This window comes from Pinus tabuliformis, chromosome 4_1 (assembly GCF_031772625.1).
Source record: "Pinus tabuliformis cultivar Carrire ecotype Pingquan chromosome 4_1, CPIR1, whole genome shotgun sequence".
Taxonomy (NCBI): domain Eukaryota; kingdom Viridiplantae; phylum Streptophyta; class Pinopsida; order Pinales; family Pinaceae; genus Pinus; species Pinus tabuliformis.
This window is the reverse complement of record NC_142303.1, coordinates 56,607,767-56,629,276: the sequence shown is the minus strand read 5'-3', so window position 1 is coordinate 56,629,276 and position 21,510 is coordinate 56,607,767. Positions and strand designations below refer to the sequence as shown.

The window sequence follows — 21,510 nt, the reverse complement described above, 5'->3', positions numbered from 1 at the left end:
GCAAACATATCCTTCACAGGGAGTAGCATGTTGACGGTTGGACATACTGTCACAATGCCTTTGAGATAAAACTATCCACCTACAAATTTCTGAAATACTTATAGCTCTGCATTGGTATGATGAATTGAGGACAGAGGCCAGCGGCCACAAGAACCATGTGCAACAATTTTTTATTAGTGGTCTAATTCACAACCATAACGAACACAATAATTTCAATTCACATAAATTTATGTTACACCCATTTCTTGATTAATCATGAACCCACTAATTGGGACACCGCACTTCCGGGAGCCCACATGGGCGACCGCGGGCTGAAGTAGGAATGGGTGACTATGGAATTTAGTAGCTCCACCATACAACTGCTTTTCACGCATAGGGGTGCTTTATATTCATTGATTGATGCCTTTTCGCGTGGACAACATGATCCATCAATTCTTCAAACGTTCCCTCTTCAACTATTCTAATTTATAAGGAGCCGATGGACTTATCAGCCCCTCTTCCTTGCCGATAGACATAATTCAAGGATTCTTCTATGGTGAGACAACAATATTCAAAAACAGTGGAAGGAACTGCACCTGCAACTTCTTTGGTGTTGTAGCGAAGTTCCCAGTATAACACGTAGTGACCAAGTGATGTGGATATGTCGACAAAACTTGTATAATCCATCCATGTGATGTTGAAAGGATTGAGATGCTTAACACATTTCTCTACTGAACTTTGAAACTCTGCTTCATCCATTTTTTCTATGTGGATACTCAGCACAACATTCTGTCTCCAAACAAAATGGAATTGAGGTGCCATGTTGTGAAAGTCGGTCACCCGCAACACATCCCCCATTCTATAGCTACAAACCTGCATGCAGATTAATCAATTAAACATTATTTCACACATTACATAAACAACTTTTGTTGAAAATCAATACCTGCATATGTGGTGATGACAAGCTCGTATTCTTGCCCTTATTGTAAGTAAAGAAGGAAGCTCATATTGGAAATGATGAATTCAAGATACCACACCGTAATCAGTTATGCCGACTAGTCCGCAAACCGTTTCCACAACGAATTTATAACCATTTTGTAACCATTTTGATCGAAAGGCTGAAACTTTTATAATCGTCTAACATATAATCCTAAGGCATACAAGGATGAAAGGTGGGCAGAGAGGAGAGTTGATTTCAGAGGGGAACACGTTACGATGTAAATATATAATATTTATTTTATTAAATTATATATATGTATATGGGGAAAAAGGTGTAATTTTTTTCCAGGAAAAAGGCGTAATTTTATTAGTTAAAACAAAATTACATGTTACATTTTAATGAGAACCAAGTATCATCGAGTCAATTATTGATGATAAGCAGAAATATGTAAAAAAACAAACTAATATACAATAAGGAGAAAAGCGAGGCTTTTCTCCCCTTCTTTTTTTCCACTGTGTCCCATTCCCCTTAAGATGACTTATCAGAGGCAAGTGCAAGTTGATAGGGTCTTGCATTATCCTTGTCTAAGTCTGAGTTTTCTCTTGAATGAGTACGTTATACCCACTTATTTCCATATCTTCTGGATTATTTGTTGTTTGTTCCTGGTTTTCCAATATTTCATTGAGGTCCTAAGGGATTACCCCTTGGTTTTATGGGACTTGTATTATCTGGTTGTTCTTGGTTTGTATAGGTTCCTCCTCTGCTTCATCTTCCTCCTCTGCTTGGTGGGGTGGAGGTAAATTCCATCCTTTGGGTTGCTTCCCATTCTTCTTCTTTCTATCAGTGTCTTTCTTGCCTCAGGGCACACATTTTGTAGATGTCATGTTTGTTTGCAGATTCTACATCTGAAAGTTATGTTCTCATAGTCTAGTGTCTGAGTCTAACTCATCTACTTATGGATCAGCTAATATATGTGGTTTAGTATTATATTATAATAAAATTAATATTAAATTTTAATATTAATATATTTTTAAATTTTAAATAAGTTTCTTTAAAATTATATGTTTTAAAATTTTAAAACTAAGTTATTTTAAGGTTTTAATATATTTTTAATCTAAAACTAACTATATATGTACACTATAAGGAAAATGTAGGGTATATATATATATATATATATATATATTTATATTATAGAGAATATAGAGTACATGTAACAAGCTATTGGGTGATTGCCCTATACCGAAACCAAACATCAACCATCTTATTGGTTGAGGTTGTTTCTCTATCCTAGTCTTCTCAACATCACTAAAAAGTGGAAAATGATTAATATTTGGGTCAAGGAGCTACTCATCCTCTTCTAGGATGATGGAATTGGCAGGAGTACTCTAATTGTCTCTTTGTTACTTTGCTCTGTATCTCCTTTTATGGCGGGTGGTACTGAAAAAACAATACCATGTACTCCTTTGCACATCAACTCAAATTTCCCTTCAAAAATTCTAAGTGCATGTAATGTGTCATCATGGAGAACTAGGGATCTTTCAATTTCTTATGCTACAATAATTTTGGTCATCCAAAATGTCTCTCCAACCTTGTAGAACTTTGTATCTTGATTTCTTGAGTAGATGGGGCCCAATGCTTCATCTAACATTTGGTCCTATGATATAACACTATATATTTCTACCACCTTCTTCTCAACATCTGTTATTGTAGTCTAGCAAATAGTGTGCAATGGTTACCGGTGGAAAGGACAAAAGGAACTCACATAAAAATATGCAACATAAGAATAAAAGAAGAGACACAAAGTAGCAAAGAACCAACAAGGAAGTACTTTATATTATATTCTCTTGAGAAGCAAATCAAAACAAGTACATTGATATATATATATATATATATATATATATATATATGTATGTATGTATGTATGTATGTATGTATGTATTGATCATCTAAGACATATAGGTTGAGACGATTCTTATAGTTAAATTGTTGTAACTATTCAAAAGAGTATATATATATATATACTCTTTTGAATAGTTACAACAATTTAACTATAAGAATCGTCTCAACCTATATGTCTTAGATGATCAACCTAAATAGAGACTTGATCGACTTTACAATGTGGATTTCTAACTTGACTGCCCCTCCAACATCTCCCCCACCCTCAATGCCTTCTTTGTCCTGAAGAAGGGGATATTTGGAGTCTTACAAAATTTGATACATCATAAAGAAAAGAAAATAAATGTTTAGAAAGAAACTAAAGTTTTTCTGGATAGGTGGTTCGCTGATAAGCAAATCCAGTTCCCTGGTCGACTCGTTCTTCTTGAAATAATTCTACCAGATTTAAATTACGAATTCTTCTTCTTTGCCTTTCCTCGGGTGACCAATTACATAACCTTTGACTTCGATTTCCTTAGTTTCAGAGTGATGTTTAGAGGCCAGATGACATCGTGGAGAACTTGGCTCAAAGAAATTAAATTTAGGTCACAACGGAGATGACAAAGATGATTGTGCTAATGCAGGCGCTAGTGTTGGGGTCTCAGGGGAAGCTATTTGATAAATGATTGGTGCAATAACTTTGAGATGTTGATCGAATATAGACCATTCTCATACAGCTATTCTTAACTACGCATTCAATGATTTTAATTTTTCTAAATACTATACTTTTTCAGCTAATGACGTTTTCTTATAATCATTGATCAACTGGTAATTGTTGTTACAATTGATGCACTTTATTAAAAATTCCTTGCAGATATTCAACAACATTGGGAGCTTCTATATGTGCTTTCTTCCCTTCTCTAAACCATTGTCTCTCCTCCTGCAATAGCTGAGCATGAATCCTTTTCTCCTGTGTAACTTGATTATCATGGGCAAACTTTACTTGAGGTTGAGTTACTTGTTAGGAGCACAATTCATAAATTATAATTTCTTGAGTCTTTATTTGGTTACATGTAGATGATGAATATGTTGGTAGATTAATAAGAACCATGCTAAGTGTAACTCTATGATCCAATCTCTACTCTATCTCTTTCTTTGCTTGGAAAAATTCTTCATGAGCCTTCTGAATTAGAGTATACAATTCTTGATTTCCTTGAACTGTCACCCTATCTTGTAGCTCATTTACTCGATCATTCAATTTATCATTATGGTTGACAAGTTGATGGACTAATTTTTAAATTGCAACAAGTGGATCATCAAATCTGGTTGGAATGTTGATATTAAGTTTTACTATTGCCTAGTGTTGTCGCTGCTACAACACCCTCCAAAATTTTGGCCTACATCCAATTTTGGAGCCTACTTTGTCTTTGCATGCTTTCATCGCAAACATTAAGAGTCATCACACATGTTTTCTCTAAAAATTCTTGTTCCTTTTTGAAGAACATCAAAGTGTCATATTTTAGCATAGGCAAGCATCACACATCACGTAAATGTGGTTTTGGTTTGTTTAAAGGGACAGTCTTTATGTTAATGGGTTATTCTCAGTATGTATACATGTATCACACTCATTTCCAAAGTTTTAAGAACAACCACAGAAGTGTTGTCACCGTCGTCACAAAGTGTATCTTTGATGTCACACTTGAGGTAAGACGTCACAATGTCATCGCATTTAGGAAAGTATCTTGTTCATGTGTTCTAGGTGATCTATGTTATGTCGTCAAGTATTCTAAGTGTGCGATCATAATCAAGTCTTATCACTATTCACTTCGGGTTCACTAATCCCATAGTTAGTCGGATCCAACGAACTTCCCGATCGAGCAATCTGACATCACCTAACCTTCCTAAATTGTGCACTACACAGTCTCAGTCTTCAAGCCTCATCCTTGCCTCTTGGCATTGAGCATTGCACAATACCTGCCTCCCAGAACTGCAAAATGCACAATCACAATGCTCATTCCTGACCCTTGAGATCCAAAACTACATAGTCCTTTCCCTCAGCCAGTCTCTTCTGCGCACTACACAATCTCAAGCATCAAGCATCAAGCATCAAGCCCTAGCCTTGAGCCCTTCAACTTGTAACTACGCAATCCCTCAACCTCGCTCCCTCCGGAACTATGGAATGGGCAACCTCAAGCCTCAATCCCTCAACCTGACCTCTTGAGCCCCTCAACTGCTCAAATGACAAGCCTTAACCCTCCTGAACTGTGCACTGCATAGTATCAAGGCTCAATCCTTGACCCTGACATCCTGAGCTGCACAACTACACAATCCTTGAGCCTTACTCCCAACCTATCACTTGGTTTCAACTGAGTTAATGGATTGTTATGAATCATATTAGACTAGGGGTTTTATGAAACTGATGTCGTCTTTCCATGAGTGGATTTCAGTTGCGTGTATTCTATCATGTTATGATAGGATGGTGATGAAGGGAATGAAGAAGGAGACCTTGCTAGAAGACACTTTTGAAGCTGCAAGAACAAGTTGATCAATCAAGAGAAGACAAAGGGACATCAGCTGCGACAGTAGTTGGAGATCAATTTTACATTGAAGACTCCTATCTTCAAGCCATAAGGAGGAATAAGAAGACCATGTCCATATTTCAAGAAGACACAAAGAAAGAAACAACAAAGAGTGGATTGACATTGCCATGTTAACATGAAGTTCATGTCATCAATGTCATGTCGTGTCATGTCATGAATCATCATGTGTCACATCATTTTTTCGATTATGTAAATTCAATATTGGAGTAATGTAATGTAAAGTGGAAGTCCAAGAGTCATATATATAATGTGAAAAGTCATGTAGGAAGTCAAAAGTTCATTGAGAAGTAAAACAATCATTAGGGCAATCCAAGATTCACAAGGGAGGTGAGAAATCACCTCATTTGTTATATATACACTCTCATTGCTCATGTAAAGGAATTTTCACCTTGGCTCCTCCTACCAGGCATTAGAAAGGAAGATAGTTATTTTGGAGGAGAAAGTGGTTTCTCTAATGATCCAATATTGGGGTTAGTGGTGTTCGTTGTCTTGATGTATCTTGTAACTTTTACTTAATTCAGAAGTTCGTTGAGCCAACACACTTTCATGCGTATGTCTTAAATATTGTAAGGCTATTCTTTGAATGTTTGCGATGTATGCTTTTTTCATATGTACTAAGGAAATTAAAATATTTTGGTGGCTTTGATACTTATCTTGTTGAAGGTGTGTTGTATGTGTTTTTACAATCGTTGCTTCTAAGTGAATTATTTCGTTAGTTTTCCAACGATTCATTTATATGTCATGCTTGTGCGTCTTTTATAGATTAGTACTATTAATTGTCTTTAAAAGGATCACTTTTCTCACCCCCCTTCTATAGAAGAACCTTTATACATTCTGCAACTGAACAACCACAAGGCATACTCACTTGCTAATCCGAAATTACCTATGTATTTGTCTCTTGTGCTGAACATTGTGTTAGAAAATCAAGGATATTATATTAGGGTTTGGTTCTCATTTCTTAATAATTATTTGTGAGTATGTTGGCTTCTTTTACTTGTTTATTATATTATCTTTCATCAAGCAATCATACATACATGAAGATCACAAAACAAGAGACACAAGATATAGGCACATGCGAGGGAAAATCCCCCCTTGAGGGGAAAACCCATTCAAGATAATTCTTCCTTTCAATTTCTTTGGGATTATTTACCCTAGAACAAGAATAGACTTTCCCTCCACACCCTGTCAGCCTCCAAGACCTTTAACCCCTTCTAGCAACTTCAGCTAGGCAGCAGCTTCCAGCAACATGCAACTTACGACAACAACGAAATCTTAGGAGACTTCAATCTCCCAACCCAGACCACGAAACAGAGAGAGAGGCACCAAATGTTTGATTGATCTGGACTTAAACAGGAACGCAATAAAATACAGAAATAACCATAAATACAGATATGCAGCAGAAATAATACTTCATTTCATTACTGTAAAATACTGAAATATGATTACAAACAGAAATGGAAATAAACCAGCTAGGGCGATGGTAGCTTATCTCTGAGAAGAGATGTGGTGGCTACATGCCTCTGAATTGTGTTACAATGAGGCTCAAAGGCCTATTTATTGTTGAGAAATAATGGAAAACCCTTCACATCTCGAAACCTAACCCTAGAAGATGAAACTCCACATTGTGGGCCTCGTTTGGGTAAATTGGTACATCAATTTCCTGAGGTCGTAACTTTGGCATACGATCTCCGTTTGACACGTACAATAGCTTGTTAGAAATATCTACCCGAGCACTACCACTTTGGGAAGGGAAACATGGATCCATGGACCAATGTTGCCCCCAGATTTCCCAAAAAACGTCGTTTAGGGCCTCAAAATGGCTCTGAAAGTTCAAGACCCGAAAAACTGCTAAAAATAGTAAACTGTGCTACAATTTAGGAAACTGAAAAGACTGAAAGAGACAGTTGTGGGGGTCCAAATGGGATAGGTGGGTGGCCACAAACATCCACCTAGATCATTCCTCTCCCCTTAGGAAGCAATGGTCCCCATTGCATTGAGTTCCTCCATCTGTTGAACTTGGTCCCTGGTGAGTTGTTCTGCAATCTCTAAAGAAAACGCATACTGAGCAGTATCTTCATGCCGATTCCCATCATTTCCCTGCTCAGAAGATGGGTGTTCTTAACACCCTCGCTACTCGTGCCCTTAGGATTTCTGATAATGATATCTTTCATAAGGAGAGATCCCATCTCCTTAATGTCTTTGTGGAGAATGGATATAGTAGGTGCCTAGGTCAGAAGGCTTTCCTTAAAGCCTCAAAAAATGCGTTAATCAAAAAAGAACCAAAGGAATGCCGACTAGGTGTCCATATTCCCTATGTCCAAGGAACCACAGACAAGATTGCTCGGATCCTTAAGAGGTATAATATTCCCTCAACCTTTAGGCCCCTCAACACCATTCGTAAATCCCTATGATCGGTGAAAGATCCCGTTGACCCTAAGGACATGAAGGGTGTCTACTTGATCCCTTGTTCTTGTGGGACCCCCTATATCGGGGAAACAGGGTGCTCCATCCATCAGAGGATCAGCGAACATGCAGTTGACCTAAGACATGGGAGAACCAAGTCTTCAACGTTAGCAGAGCATGCAGAAAAGGCCAAGCATCAGGTTTGTATAGAGGAGGCCGAGGTTGTTGCCAAAGTTGCTCAGTTCCATCATCGTAAATTCGGGGAAGCTATTGAGATTGAAAGAAGGCCCAACAATCTCAATAGAGATGACGGCTGGAAGATCAGTAGCTCTTGGATCCCTACCCCTTCGTGCTAGTCTTTCGTTTCCTTCTCCCCCCCCCCCCCCCCCCCCCCCTCCCCTTTTTTATCTTTTTCAAGCTTTCGTTGCTCTCCCTGGAGCCTTCCTTCCTCCTAAGGTTTATCCTTCTTGCTCTATGGTTTTTATTGGCTTTTTCCTGTCCTTCTCCATTTTTTTTTTAGAATCTTAATTAATATCCTCCTTTTATATATATATATATATATATATATATATATATATATATAATCTTAATTAATATCCTCCTTCTTTTTTTAGTATACTTATATATATATATTTGTATTATTATCATTATTTATTTATGTTTATTTTTAATTATTTATTTATTTATTCTTAATTTTATTTATTTATTTATTCTTAAGTTTATTTATTTATTTATTTATTTATTATTATTTAGTTATTTATTTATTTATTTATTTATTTTTTGTTTTCTATTTATTTATTTTTTTCAACTAACTTTTACCTTTAATAGCTAAGTTCTTAATTGAATTTATTTATTTATATTTTTATATATTTGTTTATGTATTTTTATTTATTTTATTTTCATTATTATTTATTTATTTTTTTTATTTTTTTTTTTATTTTATTTTTTTTCTCGTTATAATATATATTTATTCTGACTAACTATTATCTTAAAAATACCTTATATATTTTTTTTATTGAAAGAAAGGTCTTCCATATAACTAAATCCTATTTAATTTCAATTTTTAATTATTAAATGATAACTTTTTAATTAACTATTAACTTAGGCACCAATTTAAATTATTTTATTTATAAAAATTTTATATATATTAAGGGTATGGTCACCGAATATAACTAACTTCCTTTAAATTATATAAATAACTTTATGACTCTGGTCCCTTAGTTAAAATTAGTCGTTGGTCAAGATAGTCGTTGGAGGCTCTGCTCTTACTATTTAACATGCAAAGCTGGATCTGTTTCTTCAGCTTGTCCTGACGATGAACCACATTGGTTGGTTCGAAACGCGTCGACAAAGGTCTTTCTACATGTGATTTATGCCGAAGTTCTTCTTACAACTTTTATGGATCACAAAAGCCTCAATTCAACAATCTCTGATGTGTCCAGTAATGGTGAGAAGCATGGTCGAGGGCGGTACACATTGAACACTTTGTGTAGATGAAGGAGTGGAGGAATGTTGTGCTTCAAAGCATTATTTCCCACAACTTTAGTAATGGTGTAAGGACCATGTTGATGTGGTCGGAGCTTTTGATGGGCTCTTGTAAGGTGTTCTTTCTGTCGATGCAACCAGACTTTGTTGCCCACCTAAAACTTGTGTGGTACCCCTGTGGGTGAGGAGAAATTGTTCCTGTGTTCTGTCATGACCGTATCCCTTTGCTGCTGCTATTACGTGGAGGAACCCTTTGGGGGGGTCATGGATGTAGCAACGATCTTCCCCTTACTTTGGGAGTGAACCAAACAGATGAATTTCCTGGTCTCGGAAATGAGCTTGCTACCTTTCTTAGTAGTGATCAAAGAGGTGGCAACAGGTGGGTCTACCTCTGCTATCCTGTATAATGAATTATTCAAAGAAATAATGACAGCACAAGGCCTTGACTCATACACAGCATGTCGCCTCCACAAGTATGGTTGGCCTAATAGTACATCACAAACATCCAGAGGTGTAACATCACACAATACCTCATCTGTGAAGGGCTTGATGTTGTAGGGAAGGCGACACTGTTGGCGAACTTTGAGATCTCGTCCTTCATGAAGCCACCCGATATTGTATGGTTGTGGATGTGGTGTAGTTGGTAGGCCCAACCGCTTCACGACCTCTACTGAAACGAGGTTCTTCTGGTTCCCACTGTCAACAATGAATTGCAGCGGTGAACCCTTCACCCACATTTGTGAGTGGAAAAGGCACTCCCCCTCCTCTAGGTCTTTAGGCTCCTTCTTCTGGATCTTGGCGTTGGGCTCCGCATCAATGATCTACTTCCCTTTGCCATTCCCCTTTTCAGGTTCTGGCTCAGGGTCGGAACATTCATCTGATTCGGTAGCCTTCAACTCAGCCACCAGTGACTGCTTGGTCCGACACTCACTTGTGTTATGAGTGGGACTCTTGTGGAGCTCACACCACTTTCCTATGTCCTTCTTCGGCTTCGTGGTGTTGTTCTTTTCTTGCGGCTTCGAAGGGTTGTCTTGGGTCACCCTGCCTTGGCTTTGTCCTTTGGGCTTCGGATTTGCAAATCCAAAGTCTCACTTCTTCTATTTAAACTTTTGCTCGATTTTGATAGCATATTGGTATGTTGTGCTGAGTGAGGAGATGTTCAAGAACTCCATCTCTTCCTGGATGTATCTGTGTAGGCAGCCGCGGTATTTGAGTACCAGATGCGGCTTAGAATCTTTGATACCCAACTGTGTGCAAAGGGTATGAAAAATGTTTGTGAACTCCGGCACATATTGGTCTTGTCCCTGCCGCAGTGTGTTCCATTTGTTGTATTTGTCCTCATAGCTTTTGACAGGGTAGTATTGCTCCTTGATGACATCCCGGAAGTCATTCCAAGTGGGTGCGGCTGAAAGCAGTGAGCCTGTACTTTCATCCTTCTGCTCGCGGTAGGTTTCCCACCAGTCCTTGATGTGGGGGGCTACTTTGAGAAGAGCGAAAACAATCTTTCCCCGACTTGAAAATTCATGAACAAAAAAATAACCCTCCAGTAGATTTAACCATTTATCTACGACATCTGCGTCTATCTGACCCTCGAATATGGGGATTTCAAAATTAACTTGTACCTTAAAGGGCGTGGCGTTTCCAAAGTAGCTATTGGAAGTCGATGCGTCGCTTCTCGGTAGCCGCTGAAGGATCTGGGCAAAGTTGTCCATCATCGCGTTCCTTTGTCGCTCGAGGGCTTCTTCGAGCAAGATTTTGATAGGATCTCCTGCCCCCTCGTCTTTCTTCTCATCTGCCATGGGAGGCCATCGGGATTTGCGAGGCTAGTCTTGCAAAGGTTCGAGTAGTTCAAGCCCTAACTCCTTATATCCCGACCTCGTTGGGGACATGCAAAGAAAAACAGAGAAAAAGCAGACCGCTCTAATACCACTAATCCGAACTTAAACAGGAATGCAATAAAATACAGAGATAACCATAAATACAGATATGCAGCAGAAATAATATTTCATTTCATTACTGTAAAATACTGAAGTATGATTACAAACAGAAATGGAAATAAACCGGCTAGGGCGATGGTAGCTTATCTCTGAGAAGATATGTGGTGGCTACATGCCTCTAAACTATGTTACAATGAGGCTCGAAGGCCTATTTATTGTTGAGAAACAATGGAAAACCCTTCACATCCAAAAACCTAACCCTAGAAGATGAAACGCCAAATTGTGGGCCCCGTTTGGGTAAATTGGTACATCAATTTCCCGGGGTCGTAACTTTGGCATACGATCTCCATTTTACGCGTACAATAGCTCGTTAGAAAGATCTACCCGAGCACTACCACTTTGGGAAGGGCAACATCGGTCCATGGATCCATGTTGCCCCCAGATTTCCCAAAAAATGTCGTTTAGGGCCTCAAAATGGCTCTGGAAGTTCAAGACCCAAAAAACTGCTCAAAATAGTAAACTGTGTTACAATTTAGGAAACTGAAAAGACTAAAAGAGACAGTTGTGGGGGTCCAAATAGGATAGGTGGGTGGCCACCAACATCCACCCGGATCATCGATTTTCTTCTTCTCTAGAGACTCCCCCGAACTCACACTTCTTTCATCCTCCCGACAACAAAATTCACACTTCTCTAGCTCTTCTTGAGATATCGAACATGCTTGAGAGTGAGTGTTTCAAATTACTTCGACCTCCTTCAATATATAGGCTTCTAGTGGGTCGAATGGGGGTCCTTAGGCCGACATGATGTGGAGGACACATAATTCATCTTTGACTTGATACAAAACCTTTTTACATGGTTTGAAAGCCCAAGAATGGTCTCTTATAATGTACAATAACTCTATAAACTAAATATTAATCCTAACATTCCACAATGTTGAGAAATGGTAACAAGAAATTCCAGTTTAATTTGTCCTTGAATTAAACTTTGAATTAAAATTGAATTCTATACTCATAACAACGTGTAAATAGGTAATTAAGTTTAATTAACTTAATTAGCTTAGGAATTTCGAGTTGGAAGTATTTTTGTAGTCATGTATATGTTCTCCCTAAATTTTAGGGGTCCAGGATGAGTCTATTTGAGTTTTAGTTAGATAACAACTCAATTTGAATGAGTTATATATAGTTAAACTAGTTCTATCTGTTTGTGGAACTAGTAGAGGTCTACTAATGAGTTGGTGCACTAGTGCATCCTTAGTGCTACTCCAGCTAACTGAAGATTCCCTCATGAGAAACTCATGCATGTCAGTTTAGAGAAATACCCAATTGAGACTAGAGTGCAGGGACAATGTATTATCAGTTGTATGATGATCCGAGTTGTACAGGTCATGCATGAAATCAGAGAAGGACCTATTTTTGGATTGCGTAGTTATGGAGAAAGTATTTCCCAATTAAATATGGGTTGATACTCACTGGAATTGCGTAAGGAAATAGGGGCTTGGCAAGTAGAAAAATTGGATAAGTGTTGGCTATAGCGAGCTTGTGAGGAAGAGAGTTGATCATACTTGTGTAGGAATTGTTCTAGTGAGAAAAAGCCTTGTATTCAAGGATAATTTTAGGGGCGAATGTTCGCCCTTTGGCGAAATTAAGGGGTTTTAAATTTTTAGTGGGCGAATATTTTGTATCATAGTACATTTTTACAAATCACCTCAAATAGCCCACCTTATTTTAAGGGAGAGGGTAAAAAAGGTAAATTTAGCCCTTGAAATTAGGACTTACAACCTTCCATTCGCCCATTTTCAAGAATAGGTTTTATTTAAGTGAATCCATTCGCCCATTTTCAAGAATAGGTTTTATTTAAGTGAATCCTATGGGCCAAATACCATATTTATAAAAGGGGTATGGTAAATTAATAAAAATATAAATAAATGAGAGGTATGATAAATAAATAAAACATTTTTTATATTTACTCCATAAGTCACCTTATATACATGTAAGGGTGTAAACAAATAAAAATATAAGTAAAGTGGAGGTATGGTAAATAAATAAAACGTCTTTTTATACTTACTCAAAAGGTATGGTAAATAAATAAAAATGTAAATAAACTAGACGTATCGTAAATAAATAAAACCTCTTTTTATATTTAGTCCATAAACCTCGTTCTATTTATGAAGGCTCAAGAAAGAGGTTTTATTTACGTGAATCCTATGGGCCAAATACCATATTTGTAAAAGAGGTATGGTAAATTAATAAAAATATAAATAAACGAGAGGTATGGTAAACAAATAAAACATTTTTTTATATTTACTCCATAAGTCACCTTATATTTACGAACACTAAAAAAATGGGTTATATTTAGGTGAAACCTATGGCCAAAATACTATGGGAAAAATACCATGGACTAGATTGTTATTAATACCATGCAAAAAACCATTATTAACCCTAATATTAGAATTAATAAAAATAAAAATGGCACATGGTATTGACCCATGGTATTCACCAAAATGGCACATGGTATTGACCCATGGTATTTACCTGGAATGTAGCCTATTTAAATGGGGGAATTAAACCAGCATGTAGCCTATGCTAAGATTCACTAGGACTTTACAAAGTTGTATTATTTAGTGAAAGACTCGCCAAGATCTTACAAGATTTTATAATTGAGTAAAATATTCGCCATGCCTGGTGAGAGATTCGCCAAAAAATTATATATACATATTATATTATTGATAAAATCGCCTTCCATTTTTCCTATATACCATGGAGATTCGCCCATTTATTATATTTATAAATTTAGTGGGGGTTCTTAAAATTTTCCCTGCTTGTATTATCACTCAGATTTATGATTAATGCAATATATAGTCATAGTTTTGAGCAGTGTCTTTCCCCAGAGAAAAATTGTGCTATGTGTCTTTGATTATCTTCCTCTTGTCGATTATTATTTTCATAGATCTATTGGTTTCTTTTGTTTAAAGAGTAGAGTAGATTCTTATCTTGTGTTTTAGTACATTACATAAGTTGTGAATCTATAGGAAAATCTACATGGTATCAAAGCTGAAGATAGGATACTAGAGGAGAATTCAAAGTTTTGAGTTTCGGGTTACAAGTGAAATTCAAATTTGCAATACATACTTCAGGATCGGCAATGGCTTTCTATGGGTTGAGGCTTGAGTATGTCTTGGAAGGCAGCTCAAATTATATAGCCTGGAAGGACAAGATAGAGGCAATTCTAGAGGATAATGGCCTCAAGGAATTCATTGATCAATAAATTCCTAAGCCAATAACATCGGATGCACATAATATAGGCGAATGTAAGCAGTGTGTGGCGAAGACAAGGCAAATAATCCTTGAGGGAGTTCAAGACAACATTGTCTTGAGTCTCCATGGGCAGGAAACTCAATATGTTATGTGGAAAGCATTGACGAACCTATTGTAGAACAACAATGACCATAGGAAGTTGGCACTGAAAGGAAAACTTCGAAAAATAAAGATGGAGAAAGGCGAGAACATTCGAAAATACTTGACCAAGTTCACTCACTTTCATGATGAGCTTGGAAGTGTTGGAAAATTGTTGTCGACGATGATATGGTGAGCCTAGCTCTCCTAGGACTTCCCAACTGTTGGAATAGCTATCAAGACATTGCCAATGGGAGGGAGAAGCTTCCAGATTGATAACGACTATGGTTGGATTTGATGCAGGAGGAGATCAGAAGGAACACCATAGATGGTTCCTCTTCGAAGACTAATGATGAGTAAAATTGTACCTTAGAGGGTGTTGTCACTAGGATAGATAGGCTGGGTTGTGTCAACCTCCAACCAAGAGTAACTATTTCAAACCACTTGTAGCTAGAATTTAGCCCTTCTAGCATGAGAGGGATCTCTCAAATAAAATAATATGATGTTCTAGATAAAACTCAATTAGATGGCTAACTTTGGATTTTTGTGTGATTCTTGCAAGTGAAAGAAAGTGTGATAATCATCACCAATGGGCATGGAGTCAAAAGAAAAACTCAATTACAGACAAAAAATGTTTTGTGGAAGCTGAGGCATTTTTGGCTTACTAATGTTAATATGAACATTTACAGTTAATCACAACAAATTGAAGGAAGTTGGAGCAATATAGCATTGAATTCCAAGTAATCAAATAAGGTATGAAAACTGATAACGACATAAAAGCATGATGATATGGAATTGAAACCAAAAATAAATCTTAGGTTAAAAACATAGTATTGTTGCAACTGTACTTTTTATTAACTGAAAAAATATACAAAAGTGGTCTTTCTCACATTCTCGATCAACCTCTCTTCAAAGTGAAAAGATACACATATATAGAGTGAGGTCTACATTTAATAATCTACCACTTAGGATAGAATTGATGCATAGCTAAGAGACCTAATTCTATTTGACTTAGAAAACATTGAGCCTTTGTAGGGATTTTTCTGTTTTACACAATTTCAGTACAAATAGGAGTCTCATATCATTTATGAGATCAACAAATTTTGTTGTTGAACCTTATCGAATCCAACCAAATGCTGAGTATGTTAGAATTTTGATGTGCTCTTGCCACATGGATGTGCTGACCTAGTTGACTTTTCTGACCTAGACCTCCATCAAGTCGAATTTCAAAATTTCTGCAACAAATATGGCCAGGAAAAATTCAATAAAATAGGCCTCAAAGATAAGTACATATCTTCCAAACCCTGATGTCGGTGTAAAAACAAGTGAAACAAGACTGAAAGCTATCACTTTACTGATAGAGTTTTGGCGGTTTTAAATCTATTCATACTCTGTCACGACGTAATTTTATGATCCAATCCTGTTTCCTAAACTGATGATACAACCTGAACCTGATATTCTCTATAATCTGATCAATACTTCTCATACTGAGCATTGGATCCCATTTCGCCTGTCCTTTGTTAGATTTAGTGGAAAATCACTATTTTCCTATTTTTTTTGGTACGTTTACAGTGCTCATTGATCTGGGCAACCTGAACATTAACCTGACATATGTTAGCACACCTATGGGACACAAGCAGTGTAATAATAATTTATTTAATTTATTTAAAGACGTGTAATAATATTTAGTTGTTATTTTATTTCAGTTCCATCTTGTAGTATAAATTCATATGCTGGGCTTTAGCAGAAGTAGACCTATGTTAGCACACCTGCTTCTAGCTTGGCCATAATGGGACGAAAGCCTTGCTATAATGCAAAAGATGGAGTAAATAAAGGCCCCTGGACAGAAGACGAAGATCTCCGCTTGATCCAATCTATAGAAGCTCATGTTGAAGGACGCTGGCCTGCTCTAGCCAAAAATGCAGGTAAGAGTTCTGTACAAATCTGCATTTTATAGTCTCTCAATATTACTTCTCTTATTATTACAAACAATATATAGTGCATGACTCTTAAGGGAGCAGCTAATTTCTTAGTTATTATAAATAATATATGGTTAATAATTTTTTATCAATTTAATAGGTTATTGTTTTGATTATGAAGTAATTAAGAAATTTTGGATTAAATTTTTTTTTATTTACTTGAAATGATATGTATTCAGAGATTTGAAATGGTTTGTATGGGGAGATTCTAAATTAAAATCTTTTTATTTATATTAAAAGTTCTAAATTAAAATCTCTCTATTTAAGAAGTTGAAATGTTATGCATTAAAAAATTCCAGGTTAAAATCTCTCTATTTAGGAAGTTTAAAATCTTCTTTACCTGTAATTCCCTAAAAAAGATAAATAAACAATTACTATTACATCAATTATAGAAATTGACCCAATATCATTGACAGAACCAATTCCTCTAATCATAAACAATACAAAACAATATACATAGTAAATGTATTGGTGATCCCTGAACATCAATCGCATGACTAAATACAGGTCTGAAGCGTTGTGGAAAGAGTTGCAGGCTTCGTTGGATGAACTATCTTCGGCCAAACCTCAAACGTGGTAACATTTCACCGGATGAAGAAGACCTTATAATAAGACTCCATAAATTGCTAGGAAACCGGTAAGGAAATATCGATTTTCTAATAGATTATGTTGTTTCAGTTGTGTTTTTTATCCATCTTGAACCGTTGTAATGGCAGGTGGTCATTAATTGCGGGGCGTGTACCGGGCAGAACTGATAACGAAATCAAGAACTACTGGAATACTCATTTGAACAAGAAAACTCATGCCAATGACGGCATTGGCAGATTGAAGTTCGTTAGACCGACAGAGCCAGATGTTAAGGAAGCGGCTGTCAATTTGACACAAACATTAAACACCAACGCCAACCAGTTGGGTGAAAGAGACGAAGTTATTTCTCAAGAGTTGAACAAGGGATCGACATCTTCCAATTCTATTGAATCCGAAAACTCAATGTGTCCCACGAAACAAAATCCAAGCTCCTATTTACATGCAGGTACCGTATCGGCAGAGATGAAGTTGTGGAATCAGTTGTAATTAAATTTTATCCTTCCTTCATCATGGACCAGTTCGACTTTCCTGCATATTGAAGACTCTAATGTTGATACTGAGGAAAATGGCCATCCATATTCTTGTACCTTTGATACTGTAAATGTCTGTCAAGATTTCATTGACCAGAAGATGTATGCAACCCCTCACAGTTCTTTGCCCTTCCCTGAATTTGTCCCCACAGACACTCTGGAGGATGAGTTTGCAGATTTATTCAATTTTATTCCCTATCCATATTGATCTGCATCCTGGCACTGCATTCAAAGGATGACTGGGCAAGTACATATTTGGGTTTCATCACCTATTGATGTTTTGTGAGACCAGAAAGTGGGAAACTATTAGTGTTCAGCTGATTTTAAGAGCCTGTATCTTTGGTTTGAGTCAGAGTTGGATGTGGAGAGCTCTGAATATTGTACAGAAGTTAATTGTATATGATGTGCAGAATTTAATCGTATATGGTGATTAAAGGCCAGTCAGCATCCATGTTTTCATTGAAGTGAAAAAATAAATAAATAAATAAATTATACTAATATCCAATTTGATTGAATTTGTTAAATGTATATTAAAATCTTTATGGTATGTTTTATCACAATAAATAAATTTATGATTTTTGCATTTTATGTCGACATAAAATATTATAACTAATTAATTATAAAACAAATTTAAGAAAAAAATACATTGAAAATGGAGCTGGAGTGAGTGGGCATGTGGAACTTTTTTCATTGGTTTGATAATAAACTTGTTACATGTATTAATTTTGTTAAGCAAATCACACGAAAATAGGATAATATAGGATGTTAATGGTATAAGCTGTTAATATGGGAGTTGTATTATCAAAACTTATTTCTATGCTTATATGTGTTTTGAATTGATATATTGGGTATTAATATGGGAGTTATATTATCAAAACTTATTTATATGGTGTATGTATATGTTTTGAATGGGGTTATTTATGTTTAATTTAAATTTACTATAACTAGCATTTGCATGAGATGTTGCAAAGGAAACCCCGTAAGATATAAGGGATTTTTTTTTTCAATTTATTGCTCCAAAAATCCTCTTGCTTTATATACTAAAACATAGCTAAACTATGCATTATTCATGGCTATGACCTATTATCTTGGATCCATGGTGTAATCCCTTAATGGCCATGGTTGTCACTTTTCATATATATATATATATATATATATATATATATCAACAATGTACTTGATTGGTGATCATGTTTTTTGATCTCTAAGCATGGGTTTTCCCACCTTAGTAAATGTGTTGTACTAAGTTGGTTTTTTTTGTGGGTGTTTTTTGGTCCATTGTTTGGTGAACTCCTCCTAAGCCAACTTGATAACATCTTTCCAATTTTATATAATGTCTTTTGGCCATTAAATACCCTTTTGAACTCACATATTATGGGGACTCTATTATAGTATCATTCCCCACATTTATTGGAAGATATACATATTGGCTTCATCTTATCATCCCTATCCCCATTGCAAACATTTTTCCCAAAAGAAATCTTTAAAAAAAAATGAGTTGGGTTCATATACACCCATTTTGACCTAGCACAACACAGACATACACAACTCTCATGAAATAAAAGTGCACATATACACTAGTTTCCTTAACGAAACTAATGTATGCCCTTATTTTGAACCAAAAACATTTTAGTGGTTGCATTATTATGTGTTTTAGGCTAGGAATTGTGGGTTTAATAGGAAGCCTTCTCCTATATCCCATACCCTAATGACCTTAACCTATTTCTAAGATATTGATTCATGCCATGGGTGTAGGATAAGACAAACTTTGATCGAGTATCGTTTGTTGGCGATTTCCCCATTGATCCTTGTATGAAATTCCCTTGGATTTTAAATACCTTTTCCCAAAAAGGAAACCCTCATTTCCTAATATACTTATTCCAAGATGGAAATGAAAAGAAAGAAGTTGAAAATAGAAGGGCATGAGGATTGGTAATCAAAGTAGTATGAGAATACCATTTGCAAGTGGAAGGTGATCAATTTGCTAAAGTTCAATAAATACAACATTAAGAAGGAAAGAAGAGTAGCTTGCAGAAATAATAGAAGTTGGCTTGAGGAAGAAGAAAGGAGATCTCATTAGTGATGCAAGGTAATGGTTGAGGTTGGTATGGCCTCAGACCTAACAAACCAACAATCTTTATAAGTTGATATGAAGTCTTTGAGCCATTGAATTTATATTCTACAAAAAATTATAGAAATAATTTAGGTTTCAAAATTATATCCCTATACATATTTGTGGATTGTTTGTGTGATTATATTATTGTGTTGATTGTGTATCAATGGTTGTAGATCACATTTTGTTGTATGGATGATTAATATTTTAAAAATTTCAAGGATGAACAATATATTCCCTTATGGATAACAATGTCCTCATGAATCCCTAACATTATGTGTATTCGTATGTGTGCATGCATGTGTGTGGAAATACTTGAGTTTCATAATTATGTAGGGAAGTTTTTTAGTGTGTTGAAGCATGAGTCAATTCTATTGTGTATGATTCTCATGAGGATGAGAGTTCCTATTGAATATAAGTAAGAATACAAATATTTCCCAGATCACTGATGAGTGTCTTCATAAGCAAGATATGATAAGTTTCCATATGAGAGAGGATAATTTCTTTGGTTTATGAACTAACCCTTGATAACATGAAGTGGCATAACTTGTATGCGATGCTACTATGAAGAGAGCATATAAATGTTGTCGAATATATAATTTTTCTCGAAGACACTATATAGATCGCCACCCTTATTCACCCATATGCTACAAATTGAGAAATATGGAGTAGATGTGATCATGCATACTTGTGTTATGTGGTGTCCATTTACAAATGCTATAAAAGAGTAGATACTGAGGATAAGTAATTCTGATGATTATATCATTCTTTGTTTGAGAATATTGTGTGGTTTTCTTTTGTTGTAGAAGATTTAGAGCTCCTACATTCCCAAATTAATGTTCTATGAAGGTGAGATAGACTTAAACATTACTTACATAAATCTAATATACAATAAAAGAAAATTTATATATCGCTTACTAACCAAAATAAGAAAATGAAAATATATTAATAAAGAATTTTATACTTCACAAATTAGGAAAAATCGCTAATGAAAAACACAATTTTTTTTTTCATAAGAAAATGTAAGCATAATCCAATATGAAAATTTAAATCACTTACCTCATTTCTTATCTTTACTTTGAAAAAGCCATTTATATAAAAAATGTTTTAAAAAACCATTAACCTAAATTTTGTACTCAATCTTACAAATCTTTTATGATCAAATTCTTTCTTCTAAATTGTTTATAATAAAAAAGTTATTAATTATCCCAATCACGCTTAATAATTCCGATGTTCTATAAATTTCCACGAATATAAATGAAAATTCTCTCTCCTAATTTATTTATAATAAAGAATTATCTAAAACCCAGTCACTTAATTATTCACAAAGTGAAACCATTTCATTTAAAAGTAAAATCATATGGAGCAAGCAACGGTCAATCTCAAACTAAAAATATGGATGGTGAGCATATCAAAAGGCACAACCTGATACTTCCAAACAATTTTAGACATATTTATTGACGAGAAGGAACACTGAACTTTTCTCGCACTCACGTCATTGAAAAATAACTTATTAAAAAAAACATGGCAAACATCCTTCACAGGGAGTAGCATGTTGACAGTTGGACATACTGTCACAATGCCTTTGAGATAAAACTATCCACCTACAAATTTCTGAAATACTTACAACTCTGCATTGGTATGATGAATTGAGGACAGAGGACAGCGGCCACAAGAACCATGTGCAA

General features: G+C 35.7%; 2 pseudogenes; one reads left to right on the top strand and one right to left on the bottom strand.

The window, feature by feature from the left end:
• Positions 1–253: 253 nt before the first annotated feature.
• LOC149174138 (indole-3-acetic acid-amido synthetase GH3.6 pseudogene) lies at positions 254–837 on the bottom strand (annotated as a pseudogene).
• Positions 838–16,386: 15,549 nt separating this feature from the next.
• Positions 16,387–17,665, top strand: LOC149174137 (transcription factor MYB1 pseudogene; annotated as a pseudogene).
• Positions 17,666–21,510: the final 3,845 nt, after the last annotated feature.